At 27.8% G+C, this 13,746-nt stretch overlaps 1 protein-coding gene across 2 annotated transcripts in view; it reads left to right on the top strand.

Moving 5' to 3' along the window:
• Window positions 1-727: 727 nt before the first annotated feature.
• The window catches only part of LOC123013575 (adenylate cyclase type 6), a 107,178-nt gene continuing 94,159 nt past the window's right edge, over window positions 728-13,746 (top strand). For both annotated transcript variants that reach the window (XM_044412187.1, XM_044412186.1), the window contains exon 1: window positions 728-845. The gene's annotated coding sequence lies outside the window, so the exon portion shown is untranslated. The remainder of the gene's footprint in view (window positions 846-13,746) is intronic.

Here is a 13,746-nt window from a genome sequence, read left to right as displayed (position 1 = left end):
CAAAAAAAACAAATTTTCCTACCCACATTCCGAGGGCTGCAAAATTCTTATCAATACAGATCGGACACGAGTTATTATTTAAATTACCATCATTTAATAGGTCATTTTTGAGGTGCAAATTGCTTCATATTTATGAATAACCCTATATAATCGTTTTCATATTAATGGCGACAATGCGAAAATTCAAACAATCCCAACCTCAATCTTCCCTAAAAATTATTTTCTCAAATAAATATGTATACCCCAGTTTTTGAGGTAGCAAAAAATAATTAAAATTAACAACGTAATTAACATAGGAACGATTTTTGTTATTATTGATGTGATAATTTTTGTTCTTAATGAGATTAATGACACTTTCTGTGTGAATCGGCCTTTAAATTAAAGATGCATTTAGACTTCTACACCCTAATTGATGCACATTAATATGAAAAAGAGTATAGATACAAATTATGCAATAAAAACTTGAATATAGAATAATTCAAATCTAGCACAGGCGCATTTCAAGCCGGAGGCTTCCCACCGTTGGTACAATTTCTACACAAGTTTCAAATTTCTTGAGTTTTTAATATTTTACGCAATAAAATACTGTACAAAGAGCCACCAAATCCAATAAACTCTCTTTGCGTTTATCTCTTGCGTTATCATCGCCGCTGCGTAGGCGCAGAGTCCGTCTCCTCACCACCTGTAGCAGGAAGGCCGGCGCGTCGCGTCTCAACGCCAGTCGACGCGCGAACTTTGTTGTAAACGCGACTTTCGAAGCCGTCGTGACGTCGCCGTCGCCGTCGTAAAAACTCTTTTCGCAATGGACCATCAGAAGTGCGCACCAGCGGCTGGATTAGTCTAAGGTCAGTCGAGAAAGTTCACTTTTCAACTTCTTTGTCGCTGATGATGACTATTAATAACTTTATTGTCCGGACGTGTATTGTGTGCAAGTGGGGCCATTATGTAAACTGTTACACTCTTAATGTGATGGACGATTCCGATGAATTCATTAGCGAAATTAACACACTTTTCAATCAATATTTGATAAGTTTCGAGCTACGCGTACTTGAAACTAATATTGTGTTACTTGTTATTTATTTCGCCCCTAAATGAGTTATTTCGTTTGGTTTGTGCTTTTTTTATGTGTCTCTCGTGGAGCAATGGGGTCACACGATGCGGTGATTAATACTAATTAAAAAAAAATTGTTTAATACGAGTTTTACTTTTTGTGGGATTTGGAAATATTAGGGTTGTGTCGGGTTAAAAGCATGAACAAATTAGTTTAACATTTAATTAATTAATTTTTTGGATTTCTAAATGAAGAGTCCAATTTTCTCGATTTCTGAACAAAAATTAAAAAAAAAAAAAAACATGAAATAACACGAAAATTTTCACTCACAGAAATACTAAATATCAAGATTAAAAAAAAATACTAACAGACCAATTCATAAAACTCGTATATTGTTTAGAACCCTATAATAAAAAAAAATATATCACAGGGGTATACAGGGTGCGCCAGAACTTGCACCCCAGAGAAAATTTTCAAGTAAGGTAAAGTACCAGGAACATAAAAAAATGTTTCAAGAATTCTATCTGTCAAAAAATTATGACAATTTTTTTTTAAAATTTATCATTTTTTTATAGCTATTTAAGGATACTGATGATCTTGTATATGTTTTTTTACAATTATTTAGTAAAGGGACAAAAAGTTTGCCAATAAAAGCCACAATTAATATTGAACAGAGTTATAATTTAGGATACAGCTTCCTTGTTTCCTCTTTTAATAGCCTATAGCAAAAAAACTTGGAAAATTATTTTTCCAACAGAAATAAATAGAGTCAAAGTGCAAAATTTAAACCCTCATAACTTCAAAATTTTTATAGATAATTTTTTTAAACATTTTTTCCATGTTCCTGGTATGTTACCTTATATGGCATTTTTCTCTGGTGCGCGAGTTCTGTCGCACTCTGTATAGGTGTTTTAAATTTCCTCTGTGTAAATGAGAAAATGTTTAATCTGAATTTATTGGGGGAACTACATTTTATGACCTAGTATTTATTTGCAAGATTTGTAGCTAATAATTTTATGAAAGAGTTTTTATTAGTTAGCTTTTGTAAATCGAGCTATTCAACTTGAAAAAGAGAAAAAAAGATTTTCATTTACTTGAACTAGAAAAAAAAAATTTGTTTTACTTCCAAGTTTTACTTCTTTTTGTGATTGTATTAAAAACTGAAATATATTTATTATTTTTTAAATTTATTACACTTCTTGAAAAATAAACACTTTCTTTGCTTTTTTAAGGCTAAAAATATCGGCACTTTAATTTTGAAAATTAATTTGTAATTTATTAGAAAGCAATAAATAAATTTTTACACAATATTTTATTTTTAATTCTTCTCACCTTTGCTGTTTCTAGTCTTTCTCGATTATATTGCTTTTTTATTACACTTACAACGATCAAATAAAATATGAAGTTCTATTGGATTTTCTCATTTCACGTTTCAATTAACTCTAAGAGAACTTTATTAGAACGTTAGAGAGAAAATGTTAACAGGAATATTTCATTTTTTGATTTCATTTTTTTCTTTACTTTTCTGAATTTTCTTACCCTTTTCTTCAATCAATCACTTAGTGGTAACTTTCAGCTAAAGTTTTGATACGTCCATTTACACAATAATGATTGAATTATGACACAAAATAAACACAAAATTTAACTGTTTTTATTCCTGTTTGATAAATCGCTTCCATTATTACCACGATTAAAAATTAATGCTTTTTCTTTAATACTCTGCTTCAATGTTGTCATGAAAATTAAAAACAAATTTATAAAGCTGGTGTAAAGTTATTATTCATCTCTTGTTTCCTAATGAAGAGACAGCGACAAAAAGTCAACCCTAATTAAACATTCTTTTAGCAAAAGGGGTGATTTTTTAGAAATGTTTTTGTTTGGTATTCAAATGCTTTGGGAGAATACAAACATGAAAGAAATGTTGTTTTTAGGCAAAATAATTTTTTAGAGTGCTTTTATAAGCTTTTAAATGTGAGTTAAGAAAGGAGACACCAGATTCTGTTTTCACAAAAAATGTGTTTAATATGAATTAGTTATATGCTGGCATGTGTTTGTAGAGAATTCGCAATGTTAATTTGCATTTAAATTTAGGTAATTTGTGCGGTTATGTAACGACAATCAGATTTGTAAATCTTAGTAAGGGATGGTAATGTAGGTATTCATCAAAGACTCAGGTAATCATCATTTGCGTTTAATTTATGCTCTTTAGAATTTCCAAAGTTATGCTCTTTGCTTTACAAACCCAACAAATTGCATTTTGGTTGCATTTTTTCATAAAAATTGATAATATAAATTTTTCGTCGTCTCTAGAGTGAGAAATAAAAAGAATTAAGTTAAAAAATTAATATTTGTGGTTTCTAATTTTTTTGCCCTATTTCATTTGTCTAATAAATGGATAGTTAAAAGCGACAAATTTTAAGCTTTAATGCAGCAAACTTAGATTTTATGTGGAAAGTTTCACAGTTGGCGTACTTACCAGGAAGTTTGAATATAAATTTCCAATTCTATTTTTTATATTTTTGTTATCAATTTTGATATACGTATAAACTTACAGAACTGTAGCCTAATTAAAACCTGTGAAAAACATCACTTTACATAAATTGATCACATTGGGTCCATTTTTTTAAATAAAAAGTAGGTTTTTACGATTTATTTGTAACTTTTTCAATAAATTTGAGACTGGAATTTATTTTCGTTACATTTAGTGGATTAATTAGTCTCGACCACTAAATACACATACTGAAATTTTCAAATTTTGACGGTGCAAAAAAGTGGGGCTTATACTATGTTCAAAAATGCACAAAATTGTGTTGGTTGTCAAGCAAACGTAAAAGTAAAATTAGATTTACAAATAAATCATTGGATTTGTTTTAAATTTTTTTTATTCTAATTGTGATTTAAAACGCGCGCGTTTGCTTACGTAGCAAGCTCGGCGTTGTGATTGGTCGATCGCTCTTTCGACGTCACGTCGCGCTCTATTTGAAATCGAATGTAATTTTGCAACTTTTACAAACTTTTTTTAGATAGTTTGAAGCAAATTTCGAAAAAATAACCAAATAGAGATATTTTAGACTTAAATATAATGGATACAAATTATGCGATAAATGTAGAATTGTTTAAATCCAGGTCAAAGAGCCAAATCCAATAAAGTCTCAACTTTCTTTTTTAGTAAAAAGTGGGTATTTGTGACTTATTTGTCTTTAAAAGTTTTTTATTAGATTTGAAACTGGATTTTTTTTGAAATTTTTAATTATTAGCGACCACTGAAACACACACTGAAATTTTGAATTATTGTAAACTGATTTACGTATAAATTAAAAGTGGTTTGTTTTACTGAAACTTGTTTCAACAGAGCTGTAGCCTAATTAAAACCTGTAAAGAATCATCACTTTACATAAATTGATCACATTGGATTCTTATTTTTAAGTAAAAAGTAGGTTTTTATGATGTATTTGTCTTTAAAACTTCATATTTCCAATAGATTTGAATCTGTTTTTTTTTTGTGACATTTAGTGGATTAATTAATTCGGTTTGGCTTATACTGTGTTCAAAAATGCACAAAATTGTGTTGGTTGTCAAGCAAACGTAAAAGTAAAATTAGATTCACAAATAAAACATTGGATTTGTTTAAAAAAATGTTATTTAACTGTGATTTAAAACGCGCGCGTTGTGATTGGTCGATTGCTCTTTCGACGTCACGTCGCGCTCTATTTGAAATCGAATGTAATTTTTACAACTTTACGAACTTTTTTTAGTTAGTTTGAATAAATAACCAAATAAAAATAAAAGTGTAGAATTGTTCAAATCCAGGTCAAAGAGCCAAATCTCAACATTCTTTTTAAGTAAAAAGTAGGTTTTTGTGACAAATCTTTAATGGATTATTTTTTCAATTGATTTGAAATTGGAATTTTTTTAAATTTAGTGGATTAATCATTATCGACCACTGAAACACACACTGAAATTTTCAGATTTTGACCAAATTTTTTAAATTAAAATTTGGGGCTTTCAAGGCCAATTTTCAAGTTTTCAGCCTCCACATCAGGGGTGACAGTGTTGAAAGCAAACTTCACAAATAGCGAAAATTAACGTAAGCAACAGGTGATTTTTCAAGATTCCTGCTGCGACTGACGCAGTTCGTTTCGCCACTTCAAAAAATCACTTTTAGATTCACTATTGGAGTTATATTTAAATGAAGAGCTTTCAAATTATGATAATTAAGCAAAATAAAGCCGATTCTTGTCGAAACCGTTCCAATTTATATTGATATTTAATCGTAATATGATTTACGATGTCATTATAGTGGTGAAACTTGTAAATCATTTTTGCACCGCTTGTGGTTATCGTATTCAAACACCTGCAAGGAGTCTGGAACGTATCTAAAGAAAATAAATCGATCGGATTAATGATCACTAGTATAAATAGAAAAAAATATACACAGATTGTTGACATTTCCGCTACTAGTTTTCCATTGGTTGGTACTTGGGTGTTAATTTTATTTTAGCACCGTCATAAAATAATGCATGATAAATAACCGAACAATGTTTTATTTGCTCATTATATAATCATAATTTGCTAATTTCAACTTTGCGGTAACAGAAATTTATTTGGAATTACTAATGTGAATAATTCTATTCATTGTGTTCAACAATGCGAGTTTGCTGGGATAACGTATTGTTTAGAATATCAATGTTATTGTTGCAGACATAGTAAATTTAATAAGGTTTACTTATTAGCAAAATATTTTTTCAGGTACAGGAAAATAAACTTACAGGAGATAATAACGTAATTATGCGAGTTCAGCGATTCGCAACCTGAAAATTTTACAGGAAAATAATTGAAAACGATGGGCTTATCACTGATAAGGTAGTTTATCTTGTCGCTTTTCCGCATTGATAAATAATTGAAAATTTCCATAAGTGATTTTTTGAATGCAACTTTGTTACTTTTCAATTTATCTTCATAAATGTAATAAATGTCGCGCATGTTGAAGAATATCATTACAAATGACGAAGTGATGGATTATTTCATGAAATTTAATTCACTTTTCAACCAAATTTCATGAACGGTGTTCTAACTTGAACTTTTATCTTTATTTTATTTACATACCGCAACCGCAGCAATCCTTTTATCTAAAACTTTCGTGTTTATTAATAAATGTATTTTCAAGGATAGTGTCTCCCAAAACTGGAGAATTTTCGTTGCCTTGATCTAAATAAAACCCCCTGACCTAAGCTACCCCAATCTATAAAACGTGCTTCATCGATTCTAAATTTTCGAACAAACGGATGCTATAAATAATGAATGTTCTTTATTACGTAATTACAAATTTTTTAATGCGAGTTTTCGACTTGTTCTTCGTCAAAAGCACATCAAAAATTCATGAGACGACGAAGCACTTGGGAAATAAACAACGTTTCCGTTTTTTTTTGGCCTCTACTGAACAGCAGTAATAATTAAAATTTGAAGAATTTTCGAACAATGGAGTGATTTTTAGCCACAAACTGGGGTTTAACCAGATCGTTTTCGCGATGCATTTATTTGTGTTGGTGGTTTTAATTGCACAGCTTGTTAGTCTCAAACTCGCTGAATGTGCAGTTTTTGTGATTTTGGTTTATACTGAAGAAAATTGAGAACTGGATTTTTTCAATCAGCAATTTGTTATTGACATGTGTATTTTGCATCATTTTGTATCTACGCAAATATTTGCTAAAATTATATTTAAATTCCTGAAAATTGTATTTTTTTCAAGTAATTTAGTTCAGGGTCGTAAATTCTAATAAAATTGTTGGTCTATTCTATTCACACAAACCCGTCGATGAGCAAATTAAGAAGCAGCTGCATTATTAATTGTGTGTTACTGCGTTCATTATCTCGAAGTTTATCTCAGATAAATATTTAAAAAATAGCACCTACACAACACAGGTTTATATTTGATTGTGTAATTTAATTCTTCTATAAACTAAATCAAAAACTGTTTGTATTTCATAATATGTTATTCGTTTTTGGTCAATTTATCAAATTTGTTTCTTGAATTATTATGACTGTCTAGGCCTTTGTTATTTCAAGAACTGAATGGTGTGGAAAATAATTTTATATTCCTTCTTCTCCACAATTTACTTTCAGAACGCAAAGTTTAGTTCAGTTATAAATTATATAATACAGAAAAATTTTCGTTTTGAAAGCGTTAAAAATAAAGGTTTTTTCAGGGACTTATAAAAAGTTGGATTAAAGCTTTACTGAAAAGGATTTTTGTAACTTTAAGGAAGTTTACTCTGGTTATTAATTTCCAGTTTATTTCTTACAAAAAAATATCGTTTGTGATATTCATTTTATTTTGTAAGGGCATAATGAAACTACCAATTTAATGCATAAACTAGGTGTAGACACTGTTTTATATATCTTGAAGTTTTCAGTATACGTTAATTATGTTTCTTATGAAAATATTTAACGAGCTGCTAGTATAGTTAATGTTTTCTTTTTATCGTTTCTGTTTTGTACTAAATTGTGAGCTTCAGGCACATGAAATGTTATTTACTAACAATGAATAATGAATTCAACAAAAAAAGAGAAAAATAGGTAACTTTTTTGTACTTTTACTAAATAATTGTAGAAAAAAACATACGGGGTGAATATAAAGTATGGAACCAAGCGGTTTTATTTTTTATCATTTGCCTCTAGAAAATAATAATTAATATAAATTAAAGTAATATAAAAAATGTGATCGTAGTTTCAGAACGAAATTTTGTTTTGTTTTTGAGTTATGCGATTTTTTTTGTCAAAATTGCAATTTATGTAAAAAAAAATTTTTTTGGAAAAAATTAAATATAAAGCAGATAGTTGTAATCCTTAGAGTATAGCTTTTATGAAAAAAAAATGATTTTGTAGTGGGTTGCCATTTCGAAAAATTTTATTCTTGTTAAATCTTCACATTTTTATAGTACTTTATCACTCATCAATTAGTTTTTTCAAAAAATAAATAGTTTAAGCAAAAAACGTTTGGTTCCATACTTTTTATTCACCTGGTACACAAGATTATCAGTATCATTAAATAGACATAAAAAAATCAAATGTCAATAAATATATGTCAAATTTTTTTCCATGTTTCTGGTATCTTATCTTACTTGATTTTTTTTCTCTGGGGCGCGAGTTCTGGCGCAAAAAACTTGCTAAAAAATTTGCTAATAAAAGCCACAAATAACATTAAACAGAGTTTAACAGCCTGTAGCAAAAAAATTGGGCAATTATTTTTCCAACAAAACTAAGTGCAAAATTTATTTTTTCCATGTTCCTGGTATCTACCTCAAACGGCATGAAACAATATACCTATTAAAATGACATTTCCGAATTTTTTAAGTAATTAATTGGGACTTATTGCAAAACAAAAGCTGTCTGTTAGATTAATTTGCAATAATAAATGTCACAATTTTTGCATACTATTGTAGAACAGTAATTTTTTATGTCAGGTGAAAAATAATAGACTTTGGGATTTGTTTAGTTTTTTGTTGCTTGATCTCATATGACACGCATAAAATGGTTTATTTACATAGTCTAACAAGTTAATGTTGCAAAATTACCACAAACACCAAATGTCAATCGACCAATTACAAGCAATTTTGCATAAAATTTACAGGTCTTGATTGCTTTATTCTTATTAGGTCGTTATTTCTCGATATTATTTGACATTTTACCCGCATTCAATTGACAGTTATTTGATTTCATAGATTAATGAAACTATAATTTATCGCCGCAATTACAAACACAGGCACGCTTCCTGTTTCAGGCGTCATGAAAAGTTGCCACTTGAAACTGAAAGCCTGAATCATCGACCTATTTGCTGACTTTTTTCCTGTATCAGTTATGATTTTATCAAATTAAACCTAAAATAGGTAACGCGATTGATAGTTAATTAAATAGGAAGTACAGTCGGCATTATTATTAATGAATTTTCTATTTTTAATACTTCGATAAGCTGCTATCACTGGGCGGAAAGGTCCAAATGCAATCAAAATCTCAATTGGTTCGAAATATTCATTGATAAAAGTCGAGTTTTGATTAGAAGAAAATTAATAGAATGTTAATTTGAGTGTATTGGTGGTTGCCTCATATTAATTAGTTTCTCTTTCTGAAACATGAAAACTAATTAGTTTAGCTAATTAGCTGAGAAAAATTCATTTGATACTAATTCCGTGTTAATAGGTGAAAAATTATTAGTTTAGGAATTAACAAAGTTCGGTTAGCTTTGCTTGAACAATTCGCTTTAGGTGTTTTTGGGTAATAAAGGAAGTCTTTCTGAACTAGCAGGACGTTTAATTAAGTGAAGCTCAACGTCTTAAGTTAATCTCAAATGGAGTTTTCGATCTATAAATAAAATATTCAGTTTGCTAAGTTGAGGAAATTGTCAAAGAGAAATTAATGTGATAACATCTTTGATGTATTTTTTGTGAACTGTGGGAAATTCTGTTGATTCACATGTTCCATAACGAAATAAAAAATAAACAGTTATGACACTATAACGGCTTGTTTATTTAGTTTGATGTTTGCAATTTTTGCGTTATTGTGAACGCTTTTTGCTAGTTAAATATTCAGTTTTTATCGCAGTTTTTTATTCAGTGCAATGTGACCGAATTTTAACATATTGTAAAGAGATTCATAAAAAAGTATCTTATTTATTTAATTTAATATAAAATTTTTTCAATATTTTTTTGGTTTTGAGTTTTGCAAAATTTTTATTTTTTTTAATGACAACCTTTTTTCATAAAAGCTATGATGTAAGGCTTACAAGTTTTGTCGAAAAAATCTTCTTATAAGTAAACATTTTGAAAAAAAATGCAAAACACGATCACTTTTTATTAATTATATTGTTAGTCCTATTTTGTAAAGGCAAATGATTTTGGTTTCATATTTTTTTGCCCTGTATAAATTATAGAAAATTTAATTATTTTTGCTTTAAATTCTTGAAACTGCTTAATCATAATCAGTCATTTAAGTAAAAAAATAGTTATTTATTATATTTTGTTTTATTTTGTACTCCCCTACCAGAACTTCTTGAAATATAAGCAGTAGATAAAAATTACTTTATTTCACTATACGACAAAAGACTATTTTATCTACTGAAATTAGTTGATGAAAGCACTCTTTAACATTGAGTACAAAATAAAAAACAAAATGATACAGTTTTAAGCTCTTATTCTCTCTGTTAACGACGTAAAAATCTTTCTTTAAAAATATTTAATGCAAGCTTTTTTGTAATTTTTGTATAATCAATAAAAAAATGTAAATTCTTAACTTATGTTTAATCTTGTTTTATAAAATTAAGTTATGTTTTACAACAATTTTTCATGATTCGTGGCGTTTGAATAAACAGTATCAATTAATCTCTAAATTTTTAAATGGAATGCAAAACTGAAATAAGTAGTTGATATTTTTTTATTGATCGAGCTCAACAAACATTAACACACGCATTGATTGATTGTTTTGTATTTTTTTCTTTGTAACTTACAAAAAAATACTTATATCATTTTTTTATTTCTAAGAGAATGTTCATAATATTTTTTCAATTATTTATCCAAAAAAATCATTGTTGTTTCTTGATTTTTTTTTATTTTCTTGAAAAATTGAGAATACTATCCTAGATATTCAGCGCAGTAAACAACATTAATTTTGTTCACAATTACAAATGTAGAAAGCGAATTTTTGAAAACCAAGCAGTTTTTTCAATAATTTTTAAAACTATGAACAAAACGGTGCTCATTTATTCTTAATTTAACTATTTTAGAGGTGAATAAAATAGAAAAAAAGGGGGATTAAAGTTTTTAATATATTTTAATAATTTTAATAATAATAATTTAATTTATTTTTAATAATTTTAATAATTCGTGGAGATTAATTTTCTAAAATTTACAGTGTATTTTTTTTTGAATGGTTAAAAAGGTTATTTTAGTAATTCGTTGAGATAAAACTATTAAAATTTTAGACACATTTATTTTTTGGTCTTGAATCTTTCAGAGCTACTAAAAATTGTTTTCGGATTTCTTGGTAAATTTTTTAAGTATTTTTTTTTGTTTCATGCCTATGATTCTTTTTTTATTTTTGATTTAAAGAAGTAGTTCTCGAAATCTACAATTTTCTTGTTTAATTAGCGATTTTTTAGTCTTAGGAAAATTTTTTGTTCACAATTACAAGAAGCAATGGTGCTTATTGGTGACTTTTTTTTTGTTAAATAGAAAAAAGTTTTTTTTTTAATTATTTTAATAATTCATTGACATTTTACTAAAATTTATAGTGTTTTTGGGTGTTGAATCTACTAGCGCTGTGAAAGATTGTTTTGAAAGGAATTCTTTTTTTTATTTTTTTCTTTAAACATATTTAATTCAAGCTTTTTTGTAATGTTTTGTATAATCAATAAAAAATGTAAATTCTTAACATTATGTTTAATCTTGTTTTATAATATTAATTCATGTTTTACAACAATTTTTCATGACTCATGGCGTTTAAACGCACAATATCAATTAATCTCTAAATTTTTAAATGGAATTCAAAACTGAAATAAGTAGTTGATATTTTTTTATTGATCGAGCTAGACAAACATCAACACAGGCAAAAGAATTTGTGTGATTGAATGTTTTGTATTTTTTTCTTTCTAACAAACAAAAAAATCACTTTTTTTATTTAATTTTTAATTATTCATCTAAAAAAAAATATTGTTTTTCTTGTTTTTTTCTTATTTTCTTGAAAAATTTATAATACTATCCTAGATATTCAGCGCAGTAAACAACATTAATCTTCGCTAGAAAACCTGATACTATGTTACCTTGTTTTCATGTCACATAATCATCTGTTTTTTATCTATTATTATTAACGATCTAGAGTTTCTCTGTTCATGAATAGATAATGAAGTGTCCGGAAATGAAATAAAACTTGCAGTTTTTCATCAACAAAATTGAGACACCGTCGAAAATTCCCTCAGGAAGGAAAGAAACCACATAGCAGCGACTTTTTTTAAATATAATTAGTCAAGAACTTGCAAAGTAAAAACAGAGCTAAATTCACACTTTTTGGAACTTTTCACAAAACTTAAGTGTTTTTTAATTAAGACCTTGACTCGAGAAAGTTTTGCACAAATATTTTGCGACTAATGAAGTACAGTGTGTAATGTTTACAATGCAGTCGCGCTAATTTAATTTGCTTTTGTGTACGTACTACGTCCACATAACACATTTTGAGTGTTTGTTGATGTGCGATAAAAGTGTGAATGGGTGCAGATGCATTAATAGGGTTTGCAATTAGATTCAAGACCTCGTGTAATTATTCTACCGGTTAGGGGAAAAGTCATATCTCACAAGTGCACGCCTAAAGGGTTTAACGATTATAATTTCACAACAAAATTCTATATGCATGAAGCTTGGCACTAGTTATGAATGACTTCTTAAATTAAGTTATTGTGGTTGCCTCGAACCGTTGACATTGTGTGACGAGGGTGGTTCATTTAAATCACAATAAGAACATCGAGTACCTGTGTGAAGTGTTGGAATAAATGCATAAACGCTTCCTTAATTTACTTGGGGATTTACGGGTTTTAGAACTTGAGAAACATTCTTGCATTCTTAAGTTTAATTTTTGTTTTGTTTTATGTTTTTCAATTGCAGTCTATTAAAAATAAGGAAGTTTTGGTTCACAATCACAACAGAACTGTGGAAAGAGAGTTTTTGGAAACCAAAAATTAAATTTTTTTTCTTTGGGTTAAAATAAAGAATTTTTTAAATTATTTTAATAATTCGTTGAGATAAAGTTATTAAAATTTTACACCCGTTTATTTTTTGGCCTTGAATCTACTAGAGCTACTAAACATTGTTTTCTAAGATTTGGATTTCTTAGTTAATTTTCTAATATTCTTTTTGTTATATGTCTCTAAGTTTTTTGTATTTTTGACTTACGGAAGTAGCCTACGAAATCTAAATTTTTTTGTTTAATTTGTGATTTTTTACTTTATGAAAAAAAGGAAAGTTTTTTGTTCACAATTAGAAGAAGTATAGAAAGAGAGTTTATTTTTAAACAGTTTTTTAAATTATTGCTTTTAAATTAGTGCTTATTGGTGTTTTTTTGGTTAAATCGGTTAAATTGAAAAAAAAGTTTTTTAAAAATCATTCTGATAATCCATTGACATAAATTTACTAGTGCTATGAAAAATTGTTGTGGGAGGAATTTTTAGAATTTTATAAAGATTTGGATTTTTTGATATTTTTTTTGTCATATGCTTATTTTTTTCTATTTTTGACTTAAGGAGCAACCCTTGAAGTCTCTAAATTTTTTGGTTAATTTTTGATTTGTAATATTCTTTTATTGCATTGTATCAAAAAAAAGTGCATCCTTGACGCTGAATCTTAAAAATTGTTTTGAAAGAAGTTTTTTCATTTTTTTTAAGATTGAATTTTTTGTCAATTTTTTATGTCATGTGCTATTTTTGACTTAAGAAGGCAGCTCTTGAAATCTCAAAACTATTTTTGTCTAAAAATTAGGAAAGTTTTTTCTTCACAATTACAACTGTTGAAAGAGAATTTTTGAAAACCAAACAGTTTTTTTTAATAATTTTTAAAACTATGAACAAAATTGTGCTCATTTATTCTTAATTTAATTTAACTATTTTAGAGGTGATTTTTTTTGGGTTAAAATAGAAAAAAAGGGGGATTAAAGTTTTT

The sequence above is a fragment of the Tribolium madens genome, unplaced genomic scaffold (assembly GCF_015345945.1).
Source record: "Tribolium madens isolate multiple individuals breed KSU strain unplaced genomic scaffold, Tmad_KSU_1.1 Scaffold_96;HRSCAF=242;Tcas5.2_LG5, whole genome shotgun sequence".
NCBI classification, from domain to species: Eukaryota; Metazoa; Arthropoda; class Insecta; order Coleoptera; family Tenebrionidae; genus Tribolium; species Tribolium madens.
The sequence above is the reverse complement of the archived record's forward strand: the minus strand, read 5'-3'. Positions and strand labels throughout refer to the sequence as shown.